The sequence below is a fragment of the Artemia franciscana genome, chromosome 3, assembly GCF_032884065.1.
Source record: "Artemia franciscana chromosome 3, ASM3288406v1, whole genome shotgun sequence".
NCBI lineage: Eukaryota > Metazoa > Arthropoda > Branchiopoda > Anostraca > Artemiidae > Artemia > Artemia franciscana.
The window spans coordinates 14,330,575-14,344,535 of NC_088865.1; the positions used below are offsets into that span (position 1 = coordinate 14,330,575).

The following is a 13,961-nucleotide window of genomic DNA, read 5'->3' on the forward strand; positions in this document are numbered from 1 at the left end:
CACGTATATTCACTATTTTTTACAATGTTTATTTGCAATTTCATATACAATAAATATATTCTTAGGGGCTAGGCGTTTATCCACCCCAACTCTGGAAGATACTCCCCTCCGGAAAATATCCCCCCGAACAATACCCCCCCCCCGTGACTAGTTAGGCTCCAATCACTTTCGACTTATAAGGAAGGACTAGAACTCTCAATTTGTGATCGAATGAGCATCCTTCAAAGTTTCTACGACCATGAAGCGGAGGTGTGGATGAGGTATTTTTCGGGGGAGGGATTACTGCTGGCTTCCATATTTCTAATATAATTAATTAATAATGAATATATTAGTAAATTTGCTAGAAATTAGGAGTTGACTGGGACGGAGTATTTAGGAGCCACCATTTTTTGGAAGCAGGGGTTTGGGGGGGGGGGCTACGGAATTTAAGACTAGTCTATAACATACACTTATATACGTTAATTGTTTTGCACTTAATACTCACTGTAAGGGGTAATGACATACTCTTTTTCCTTTAATGCAAATAACTGTATTCAAGCTTTAGCTATTAGTCATGTAGCTGTCATATATGGAAAATATTCAAATATAAAAAGATTCTGAATGCTTTTGCTGGGCTTTTAAAAACTAATCCCCCTCTCTTTCCTTCAGAGTGGAAAATGCTTTTCCGCTCTTTCATGCATCATGTGCTGGGTTTTGATAATATTAAAAGATATTCAAATTTGTTGAATACAAAATCTTTGCCTAGAATATATTTCCACCAACCAAAGGCAATGTTAATCTAAGGCCTTTATTTTAGAACATAAATGCTTATCCAAGTTTAGAAAATAAATTTTTTTGTAAAAAAGAATCCATAAAAGTAAAATAACGCGAACTTTTGGAAATCCTAATGTTTAACTAATCTTTAATGTGATTGTATTCATAATAAACGGCTATGCCTTGTGATACCTCTTTACACTATTAATGTGTATTAAACTGATATATTGTTATGATTTTCTCAAACTGTTGTCTGTTGTTGCTGGTGTTAACACAAGGGTTGTATTTGAATGGCTGATAATAATCAAGTCACGTGGTTTCAAAGATGGTCTGTGTTTATGATTTTTATGTCATTAGCCTTTTCTTTTGTTTTAACTATTCCCCCCCCCCAAATTAGTTCCTACGTACCTGTCTGCTTGTTCGTTTATTCGAGTAAAATAATGTTCTATTTAGGGACTAATTGCAGCACGAACACTTTTCTCCTCCCCCTCCTTGATTGACTGCTCAGATTCTGACGAATGTGTTTCAAAGGCAGCCATTCTCTGAAAAAACATTATGCTCACAAAGGTATTCAGCAATAAGATTCCCCTCTTCTTTGTGGCGTTTCTTGAAACTTGAAATTAATTTTTTTTTTCGAAATTCCCTGTTGTTCACTAGTTGTGTGCTTCATTTTGCTAAGCTCTTGAAGGTTTCGGTTCATTTCTGATAAAACCGACCCGGAAAGGAATCAAAAGCTTACTATAAACTCCTCCTGCTTTAGCAGCCCAACCTATGATATCAAACTGTGCGTATATATTCTTGTTCGTTCACCAATACCACAGAAAATCCGGCTCGGTACCGATCGCACCGAGTTTCAGAAACTCGGTTTCCTGTTCCCTTTCAGAAACTTCTGGCGAGAAGATAGGCGAATAAGTGGCAGAAAGAAGGAGGCAGATTTAATTGTTCTTAATGTGAAGTGATCACTTGGGAATATTTCATTAGATTTGAAATGCTTTTGCTTGTTATTTTACGACGGCTTGCATTTATTAATATATTTAAATGTATTAATTTTTACTGTTTGGTTATAGTGCTTCGTCCTAGGTGATTGGATAGATGAGCAAGGTCAAGACCTGGTTCAAGTACTAGTTTATCTCAATTGTCAAAGTAGAAAAATAGTTCTTTTCTTCTTCTTTCTTTCCCTTTTTTATTATTCTGTTTTTTTTTCTAACGGAATAATTACATTTAAGACTATATATATATATATATATATATATATATATATATATATATATATATATATATATATATATATATATATATATATATATATATATATATATATATATATATATATATATATATATATATATATATATATATATATATATATATATATATATATGCATATACATAAATACAACTGCAGTTTAAAAGCAACCCCAAATAGCTGTTGTACTTTTTTAATACACCCACGACTGCTTCCAGATATAGATACGAACAATTGTAGTCTCTTGCACCAGCTCAAAAGTGATGCAACCAGTTCTCAACCCTTTCTGCACGGAGAGAATTCTGATGTAGAGAGTCCATGTCAAGCAACTGGAACTATTGGAACTATTGAGCATCATTTGTGTTTTTGACGATATTTTGATTTACTGTTTCAACGAACGTAATGAAGTACTGCGCTGCTTTACAGTTTGACATGTTTTCGAATTGTAAAGTTTTTTTTGCGGTCCCTCATAGACCGTTTGACCAGAGACCAAGTATTCAAGTGACCCGAAATCGTAATCTGGTGTCACTTTTGTCTTCAATACTGAATTTTAAGCAATAAAGCAAAATCCCCCTAATGAAGAAACACTGAATAATAAGCAATATACAAACATAAAGTGCAATGTAGAATGATGTAAGCCTTAAAACGAACGCAATAAACGTGGTGATGCCGCCCCTAATACCTGCCAATGGGGTTGTGCATGATTAGCGCTTTATTGAAAACAATAAAGCGCTTTTTCATCTTATACCATTAAATATTGTTCATTGCATCAAATATTTTTCTTTTTGGTTATAGCATTAAAAATTTAACCCGGCTCGAACTTTAAAAATTCTTTATTCTCCATATAAGTATATATGTAACAGCCAATCAGGTTAATTGCTCCAAATTGCTAATAAAAAATTCATTTTTTTTAATAAGGTTCTTTTAAATGCATAGAAAACACATTGAGTAAAATAGAGTTTTAATTTAAGCTATTTAATTAGTTATCGGTAGAATGCAGGTGACACATTAGCCTTTTGTAGTACTTAAGGGGTGGCGACACCAAACCTATCTACGGTAAAAGCGTTCAACATAAAACAGTTTTAACAATTACTTCGGTTATACTATTTATAGTCGTATTTTGTCAAGATTTCACCAAACGATCCCTTCTTAATGTATAGAAATATCTGTTGGCTAAAAAAACATAAAACAAAAAGGACGCTCAGTCTAAGTAGTGTATTTAGTTTGAAGTTGTGCGGAAATGACACGTCAGTCTTTTAGGGTTTTGAGGGATGTCCACACCGTCCTTATTCGTCCTTATGGCCACACCGTTCTGTTTGTATTGAGTATGACTTCATTGTTCATTAACATTTCTTAAGTTTTTCTTTAGGTTTCATTTCTTCTTCCGCAATGTTTCTTTCCGCGTTTAATGTTTAACATCTTGTATAATCTACTTTAAGTTTGTCTTATATTTTTAAAGTCTCTCTTACTTTAAGTAAGTAAGTAAGTATTACTTACTTACTTTAAGTAAGCGCATCTTAAAAAAATTAACATGAAACCATCGAATCCTAATCGAATCTAATCCTTCGGAAGAAAATTAAAAGTAAACAGAAATCTTAAAAAATAAACTTTCTAAAAAAAAACTGGAAAGTAAATAGAAATAGTTCATTCAAGCGCATGGTTTAACGATAGATCCACATTTAAATGGTAGATAAAAATGGTGCAGCAAAAAAAGAAAGTAAAAAAAGAAGAAAAGATTGTTAAACACTAAATAGAAAACAAAATTGCACCGATACTACTGTTGGATTTACAATGGAATATTTGCAGTATTGCAGTGTAAAAAAAAAAGAAGCAAATCCTCACTATGAAATCTCTTTGAACTTATAATCACTTTTAAATAAATCTAGGAAATGTCACTTTCTTGCTCTCGTTGTGGTGTTATGAAAACTTCTTATGTGGTTCCTGAGAAAACTCTGCAATGGGAACTATAAGCGAAAACATTTTCCCCAAGTTTGCTCAAACTTTCCTGACAATGATTTTCTAAGCTATATCGATTTCAATAGGTAAAAGAAGCAGGAAAATATGAATATTGCAAAACTAGGTCATTTATGCTTCTTTTGTTCTTGAAGAACATAGCTGTTTTGTTAGCATTTTTTTTCTTTTGTTTAAGAGCCAAGCGTATGAATACTTAAGAAGATTGAACAAGCATGGTAAAATGATGTATAAGATATATTTATCGAGATGAATATGATTGTGTTTTCACTAATATCACCTACAATTAGCTGCTGCCATCTAACGTCTGACAAACCCGTCATTTTTAGTTGATACCAGCTTGAATTGTATTTCAACCAAGCGAGTGTTAAAAAGAAAAATAATAAAAAAAAAATATCCCACCTCCATCTCTTATTCCAGCCTTTGGTGGCACAGCAGATTGAGATCTGCTTGGTGCCACAGGACCGACAGGAAAGAGTTGCTGTTGGTTGAATAAATTCTCATGAAACATCTACAGATGCTGGGTGAGGTGTTCACGTCTGAATACAGAATAACAACAACATCCCCCATTCCATATATGGTTTGACAAACTTTCTCTGTGGTAGCTTTATTAATTTGAAATGGTGAAAAAGAAGAAGGAAAATATATATGATACAAGGGAAATAAGGAAAATTTGTCTCTGGAAAACTTACCACCAGAAAATTTGCTCTCCTTTCCCCTGGAGCCAGAAAAATTGGTCCTTAAGAAATAGAACTCCTGGAAAGCTTGCCCTCAGCCAACAGTTTTCTTAAAACCCTTACTTTTGTGCCATTGGTTTCAAAGCCTTTTCTACTTCAAGTAGAAGAAAGAAATAGAAGATGTGTTTCTAGCGAAAACCTAAAATCTGAAGATGAGAAAAAGAAGAAGAAAATCAAGAGCTATTTTATAGATGAACCAATACTAGCCTGTCGAATCAAAGAATTCAGAAAATATATACAATTAATTACTATTTTATAACGTTGTCAGTTGTTTTTTTTTAAAGGGACTTTAAAATGTAAAAACGTTCATTTGAACTACGGCAGCCAAAATGTTGGGGTATCATTTTCAAGTTTTCAGATTTGGAATTGTGTGTTTCTAATAGAAGAGAAATGTTGGTTTTGACCGTATTAGTATACTCCTGTTTTTTTTTTAGAGCGTTTACATGTTTTACAGTTGGAATTATCTGATAACTTTTGTGTCAACAAATAAAAAGTAAACTGAAAAGCAATGGTGTAAAAGCAGTATGAAACTTGTTAAATAAAGTACATTTAAAAGAAAACAGCTTGGTTTTATTTTGTGGTGACGGGAAATACCTTTTGGGAATTCCTTCATCAGTTAAAATTATCTTAAAAATAAAATCGCTCTTTTTCTATCCTTTAGCATTTAGTTATTGATTATATTTGATTTTAATTATGGAAACTAAATCTCACTTTTGATGAACTTACCTTTTTTTGAAAAGGTTGAATTCCCTCAAGATTGTTATTGTTATAGAACGTCTATTATTCTAATAAGTGGATAAAATATAAAGCTAATACAAAAGAATATACAAATTGCGTAAGAATTATAATATAAAACTGAAAAATTTAATTGAATTCTTAAACACAAGACTATTCTTTTTTGCATTATATTTTTTAATTATTAAAATGTTTTAGGAAGGTATGAAATATTGGGTTGAATATGACTAAAACAAAAAAGTTATTATTATGAAGCATTTAATTACGGTTTAATGAAAACTTTTTTTGGTCTCTCAAAAAATTGCACTGGAAGCCGTATGTGGAAACTTCTTGTTCAAGTTTGCTGGAACTTTCCGGTCTGGAACTCTGCTGGAACGATTTTAGAAGTTTTATAGATACCAGAATATAATTAGAAGCAGATGACTTTACGTAATGACTTTTTTTGTGCCTGGGATTGAAGATTATGATAGTGACTTTTTTTACCTTTATGATATGATGACTTTCTTCGAATTTGCTCTAATTTTTTCTCAATTTTTTAAAGCCTTGTCTATTTCGGTAAAGGAAAGTAAAAGATAAAATTGTGTAGTTAAATTGGTATTGGTGTGAGAAAGAGTATTTGGGAGACGAGGGGGAGGGGCTCAGGATCACCCCCCCCCACAACGTGACAAAAAAAATATAACCCCATACCTCTTAGTTTTATTACAGCTGTAACTATGCTTATCCTTAGTCGCTTCTCCCCCCCCCACTTGAAGTGAAATCCTGCCCACAATCCTGAAATTCGACCACTTTCTTTACATTTTTGTAAAAATGGCAAAGCGCCATACAGGTGCTCTTTCGTATTGCCCATGGTAATTTGTTCTTTCTAAAAATATTCAAATTATGGTTTAAGCATTACCCGTTTTTAACAATCTTGTAAAAAAAAAAATACTGTCAAAATAGGAACAAGCCTACGAATAAGGGGCCTTAATTTTTAATAAATAAGAGGGCGGCTTGTAACTCACGGGTTTCAAGATAACAAGCGATTATAAATATAGATGGCGTAGCGTTCACCCTTTTTCGCTCTCCATTCAAAAGTCAAAATAATCAAACATCATCACTAAATATTTCTATTTATAGCTCAGCCAAGATAATGGCAGCTAAAAGCCAGAGTTTATAATCTATCAATTAAACAATGGGCAAGTCAAGAGGACAGGGAAGATACTGGCTTTTAAAAAGCATATAGTTTTGAATAATTTCTAAAATAGGAGAGTTTCTTGGAAATGCAAAAAAAGAAGAAATTACTGTGCAGTCTAGCCATCCTAGTCACCAAAATAAAATTCTCAATGCGTTCTTAAATCACGCTAAAATAGAAACTTGGAAGGAAATACCTTGCCTAATATTCCTTGAAGTTTTGTCACTGGATTTTTTTTCTTGAAATTGAAAATCAATATTTAGCTTTTTTTTTATTAAATTTCCAATACTTAAATTGTTTGCATTGACCTTATTTGACCCCATCTTTGATTAATTTGATGTTGGCATCCAAACTAATATTGTATGTTAAATTGTGGTAATGGAAAATCAATATTCAGTTAAATGGAAAATCAATATTCAGTTTTTTTTATTAAATTTCCAATACTTAAATTGTTTGCATTGACCTTATTTGACCCCATCTTTGATTAATTTGATGTTGGTATCCAAACCAAAACTGTATGTTAAATTGTGGTAATGGAAAATCAATTTTCAGTTAAATGGAAAATCAATGTTCAGTTTTTTTATTAAATTTCCAATACTTAAATTGTTTGCATTGACCTTATTTGACCCCATCTTTGATTAATTTGATGTTGGTATCCAAACCAAAACTGTATGTTAAATTGTGGTAATGGAAAATCAATATTCAGTTAAATGGAAAATCAATGTTCAGCTTTTTTATTAAATTTCCAATACTTAAATTGTTTGCATTGACCTTATTTGACCCCATCTTCGATTAATTTCATGTTGGTATCCAAACCAATATTTTATGTTAAATTGTGGTAATTCCTTTGTTCTTTTAATTGCAGTAAGCCATGTTAAATGACGATTCTGAAAAAAGCAATAAAATGTTGAAATTTGTATTTTGAAAGTTTTGAAGTTTGAAAGTTTGAAAAGTTGAAGTTTGTATTTTGAACTTTGTTCCAAATGTTGCCTTTGCTCCTCGTCTTAGTTCTTCATCCCATTTGCCCGTGCTGCATTTCACTTTTTGGAAGGAATGTTTTTATCAAAAATGAAAAGACATTTTATTTTGCTTGATCCGATATAAGTTTTTGTTTTGATTCGTAGTCTGTTATAGAAGATACGCTTTTCAGTTCTCTCGGATATGTTACTTTTTAATTTCATGTTGTAACCTCTCTGTAATTAAAGTGGTGTTATTTTTGTGCAACGTCAATTTTCCGTGAGAAGGAAAACCTGAAAATATACTTAAATTCGTAATTTTTACGGCTAGTTGTTGTTATGACTGTCTGCTGTTTCATACATCAAGATATGGCACAAAAAACGGAATTCGGAAATGAGAAGCGGAATTCGGAATTTTCTGTGAGTGAGAAAGTGAAAACAACAAAACGAAGTTGATTGTATCATGAGAACCGAATAAAATACGGAGTATCTAATTTGACCAATCGATAGAATGATTCGAGTTGTATGAGGTGGGACATAAATTTCATTTCGACAAGAAGAGTCAGTAAAACTTTGTAAATTCCCCAGCTGGTCTATGATGTACTTTTTTCTATTCATTAAATAGTTCGCATATTTTTTGTATCATTTTATATTTGCTTGTATTGTCAGTTGTATTGGATATGGCTTTGCTCCATGTCTGACTATTAGAGGTGTTAACATCCATCTGCCACAGCACCACTCTTCTTTGACATGGTCTGTTTTTTCTTTCAGTTTATTGAAACCAAATCAAACAGTTCGTGGTAACGCACTGTTGTAAGGACCGACCCGGCTCAATAGTAACCGAAACTCTAAAGAATTGAATTTTGATACCAATAGTTACATTAAAAGAATCGTATTTTAATGCTGATTTTAAATATATAAGTTTCATCAAGTTTAGTCTTACCCATCAAAAGTTACGAGCCTGAGAAAATTTGCCTTGTTTTGGAAAATAGGGAAAAACACCCCGTTAAAGTCATAGAATCTTAACGAAAATCATAACATCGCATTCAGCTTATCAGAGAACCCTGTTGTAAAAGTTTCAAGCTCCTATCTACAAAAATGTGGAGCTTCGTATTTTCAAACAGTTCGTGGTAACGAACTGTAGTAAGGAGCGACCTGGCTCAATAGTAACCACACTCTAAAAAACAAAATTTTGATACCAAGAGTTACATCAAAAGAATCGTATTTTAATGCTGATTCTAAATATATAAGTTTTATCAAGTTTAGTCCTACCCATCAAAAGTTACGAGCCTGGGAAAATTTGCCGTATTTTTAGAAAATAGGGGGTAAACCCCCCTAAAAGGGGGTTTACTGTTTTAAAAAGTAAAGTTGAGAGAAAGAGTCAAACTTTAGCGTAAAAAGCAGGGCGTTTGAGAGGGAAGAGCCCCTTTCACATACGGGGTAATTTCTGCTCCTTTTAAGTTTTAATGTCGCTCCTTACTTTCAGTTAAAAAAAAACTTGTTTTTTTATTTAATTTACCAGAAGACCGATCACGGGTGCGTGTTAATTTGTTTTTGTTGTTGTTTTTTCCCAGGGGTGATCGTATCGATCAAGTGTTCCTAGAATGTCGCAAGAGGGCTCTTCTAACGGAAATTAAAAGTTTTAGTGCCCTTTTTAAGTGACCAAAAGTTAGAGGGCATCTAGGCCCCCTCCCACTCTCATTCCCCCCCCCAAAGTCACCGGATCAAAATTCTGAGATAGCCATTTTATTCACCATTGTCGAAAAATTTAATAACTATGTCTTTGCGGACGACTTACTCCCCCAGAGTCCCCATGGGACGGGCTGCAAGTTACAAACTTTGATCAATGTTGACATATATTAATGGTTATTGGGAAGTGTACAGACGTTTTCAGGAGGATTTTTTTTGGTTTGGGGGGAAGTTGAGGAGGAGGAGGAGGGTTACGAAGGAGGATCTTTCTATGGAGAAATTTGTCAGGGGGGAAGAGAATTTCAATGAAGGGGGCGCAGAATTTTCTAGCATTATTTAAAAAAAAAATAAGAAAATAAATATGAAAAGTTTTTTCAACTGAAAGTAAGGAGGAGCATTAAAACTTAAAACGAACAAAAATTATTACGCACATGAGGGGTTCACCTCCTCGTAATACCTCGCTCTTTACGCTCGCTCGCTCTTAAGTATTTTTTAGTAATTTCAACTATTTGTTCTACGGCCTTTGTGATTCAGGGGTCATTCTTAAGGAACTGGGACAAAATTTAAGCTTTAGTGTAAAGAGCGACTTATTGACGAGTGGGTGAACCCCCTCATATACGTAATAAAAACATAGGAATAGGCTTCAGAAATTTGTTACGTAGATTAATTTGTAAGTTACGTATATTTTTTACTAAAAAAACGTTCGTAAGAAATTAAAAGTTCTGGTTGCCTTTTTAAGTAATCAAAAAATTGGAGGGCAACTAGGCCTCCTCCTGCGGTCCTTTCTTTCTCAAATCTTCCGTTTAAAATTATGAGAAAGCCATTTAGCCAAAAAAAAAAAATTAATGTGCAAATTTCCCTTTAATTATTTATGAGCAGAGAGCCAAAATCAAAACATGCATTAATTCAAAAACGTTCGGAAATTAAATAAAAAAAAAACAAGTTTTTTTTAAATGAAAGTAAGGAGCAACATTAAAACTTAAAACGAACGGAAATTTCTCCGTATATGAAAGGGGCTTATGCTAAAGTTAGCTCTTTATGCTAAAGTTTGACTCTTTCCCTTAACTCTATTTTTAAAACAGTAAGAAACTTTAGCGTAAAGAGTGGGGCGATGAGGAGGAAAAGCCCCTGTCATATACGGAGTAATTTCTGTTCGTTTTAAGTTTTAATCTTGCTCCTTATTTTCATTTAAAAAAACTCGTTTTTTTTATTTAATTTCTGTGCGTTTTTGAATTAATGCATGTTTTGATCTTGGCTATCCGCACATTAATAATTAAAACGAAATTTGCATATTAATTAATTGTAATTAATCGGAATATTTTGAGAAAAAAGGAGCGAGGGAGGAGGCTTAGTTGCCCTTCAAGTTTTTGATTACTTAAAAAAGCAATTAGAACTTGTAATTTTTTACAAACGTTTTCATTGGTAAAAAAATATGTAACTTATGAATTAACTTACTTAACGACCTTCTATATTCGTATGTTTTTATTGCGTATATGAGGGGGTTCAACCCTCGTCGATATCTCGCTCTTTACACTAAAGCTTAGATTTTTTCCCAATTTCTTAAGAATGACCTCTGAATCACAAAGCCCGTAGAATAAATAGTTGAAATTACTAAAAATACTTTAGCGTAAAGAGTGAGGTATAACGAGGAGGTAAACCCCTAATATGCGTAATAATTTTTGTTCGTTTTAAGTATTAATGCTGCTCCTTACTTTCAATAGAAAAAACTTTTCATATTTATTTTTTCATTGTTTTTTCAAATAATGGTAGAAAATCCTGCACCCCCTTCATTGAAATTCTCTTCCCCCACGAGAAGTTCCTCCATGGAAATATCCTCCCACGTAACCCCCCTCCTCAACTCTCCCCCCTAAACCAAAAAATCCTCCTGACAACGTCTGCACACTTCCCAGTAACCATTACTATATGTAGACACAGGTCAAAGTTTGTAACTTGCAGCCCCTCCCACTGGGACTGCGGGGGAGCAATTCGTCCCTAAAGACATAGTTATTAGGTTTTTCGAATCAGAATTTTGATCCGGTGACTTGTGAAAACATGAGCGTGGGAGGGGACCTAGGTGCCCTCCAATTTTTTTGGTCACTAAAAAGGGCACTAGAACTTTTAATTTCCGTTAGAATGAGCCCTCTCGCGACATTCTAGGACCACTCAGTCGATACGATCACCCCTGGGAAAAAAAAAAAAAAAAAAAAAAACAAATAAACACGCATCCGTGATCTGTCATCTGGCAAAAAATGCGAAATTCTACATTTTTGTTGATAGGAGCTTGAAACTTCTACTATATGGTTCTCTGATATGCTGAATCTGATGGTGTGAATTTCGTTAAGATTGTATGACTTTTACGGGGTGTTTCCCCCTATTTTCTAAAATGAGGCAAATTTTTTCAGGCTCGTAACTTTTGATGGGTATAACTGATCTTGATGAAACTTATATATTTAAAATCAGCATTAAAATGCGATTCTTTTGATGTAACTATTGGTATCAAAATTCTGTTTTTTAGAGTGTTGGTTACTATTGAGCCAGGTCGCTCCTTACTACAGTTCGTTACCACGAACTGTTTGGAAAAAAAAAAAAAAACGCATACAGGATGATTTTTTTGTAGAAATTCTAGGTAGTAGTGTCAATCAATGCTTTGTTGAAAAATAGCGTTCCAATTAGATCCATTGCACGCGGAAATGGTATTTCTAAAGAATCTGTATTTTTAGACTTCAGCTAATGGCAAAATTACATTGAGAAACCCGAGATGATTTATATTTCTCGTGAACACAATTTGCATGATTGGGCACATGGCTATTCTGTCGTAGCCATTATCGCAGCCTATAAGCCATATAAATATAAAGGCAAATTGTCTCTTTAGATGAATTCTACTTCTAAAAATAAGACGCGCAGATATTGCTTAATGTGGCGTTGTATGATATCTGTAATATTCTTAGGTTTTAAGGTTTGTAGTACGAGTCAGGTCAAACAGGCGTGCAACAACCGGAAACATGCACTATTAGGGAAGAGACATTAGGAAAGTCATAAAATACAAACAAGCGATGAGTGACTGCAAACAAAATAGTTTTGAACATGAAAAGAGTTTATACAACGTTCGAGCAAGGAAATGTATCTTTTCTAAAACATTATTTTCCAACTTTCCTAATATTTATAATAGCAAACTTTTTTTTTATATAATCTTCCGTCGAAAAGTTTTCTAGATAAACAAAATAAAACGCTTTAATCCCACGACAAAAGACATATTTCTTGCCCAGAGCCGGCACAAGTTGTAATGGAGCAAATTTTCCGTGATTGCGGAGAAATCTTCTCAAAAAAAAAGAAAACCGCAAATCGAAATAATGGGAATTTCACCTCTTTTTCTACGCAATATGTTTGCTGGCTATTTTGTTGAGCATAGTATTGTGACTTAGTCATGTCGCCACCATGGAAAGAAGTTTTTCGGTAAATGGAAAAGTTTTTCAAAGAGTATCTGGACAAATATTCTTTCTTAGAGAGAATCCTTCATTTTCAAAAAGGAAATAAAATACGGCTAATGAGCCTAGATTTTTCACTTAACAACTATTTCATAATCAACAAAATTTAAACCTAATTCTCTCATAAGAACTAGAAGAACTAAAGGCCACTTGTTAAAACCCACCCAATTCACTACCATTACTACTACTACAACTAATACCTCACTACAGCACGGAACCGCCTGAGGCCAACAGAACTACACATGCTCCTCTTCAATCCCAATCAATTCAAAGCCTTCCTCTTTACACCCTCTCCAGGAGTACCAATTTCCCTTAAATCTTTATTTGTTATATTCCCCCACTCCAACCACGGACCACCTCCTTTCCGTTTAGCCCCATACGGTTGGCCGGAAAGGACAATTTTCGGCAATCTGCCATCCTTCCTCCGTAGAATGTGCCCTATCCATATCAACCTTTCTTTCATTATGGTCCTAGAAAGCAGAATTGAACCATTAAAAAAAATAAGATAAAAACAAAATTAAATCTATAAAATGATAAATATCAGGGGAGTTTTTTTCATTTATTATTAATATTTTCTTGTAGAAGCTCAGAGAAAATCATTCAATCTAAATTCAAACCAAATCCCTTAGAAGCGATTCCTAAATACGAAGCACAAGGCAAGTAGAAAGACTTCAGAAGTTTAGTACTGTTGTCCTCGTCTCACTTTGAATTTTGTTTTTACTGCACATTCTTCTCTATTTTGGGAAGTTTTGAACTACTGTATATTGAATTATAAGAGCTTGGGATTTTCTTTAATCTTTGGCAGGCTTTCATGTTTCAAAGTATTTGATTTCATGCTAAGAATTTCCAACTATGGCGTATTTGAACTTTGACTCCTGAACTAGCTTGAATTTTCAAAGAATAAACTCTCTTTAGAAGTAAAGTTTTCTGGAGAAATTTCAATTACTGTTTGGATCTCCTTTCCTCTTATCCACGAGGAATTCTAAGCTCTTTCATTGAATTTCTTATGCCCTCTATGTGTGATCCTTCATTGAAATTCCCGTTAAGGCTTTTGGCACTCCTAAGGAAACATGAGTAGGGAGTCAGAATATATATTCTCGCAAAGTTGATATTATGAGCTGCTCAAATGTCATTTCGATTTACTCGGTAAAAGAAGTAAGAACAGAAAAGCAATAAATAGTATATGTTACTGTTAGAGCCCAAAGATCGGTAATTTCA

At 33.5% G+C, this 13,961-nt stretch overlaps 1 protein-coding gene across 1 annotated transcript in view; it reads left to right on the top strand.

Moving 5' to 3' along the window:
• LOC136024920 (heme A synthase COX15-like) overlaps positions 1-13,961 on the top strand; it is a 163,563-nt gene that overhangs the window by 53,090 nt on the left and 96,512 nt on the right. The window lies entirely within an intron of this gene.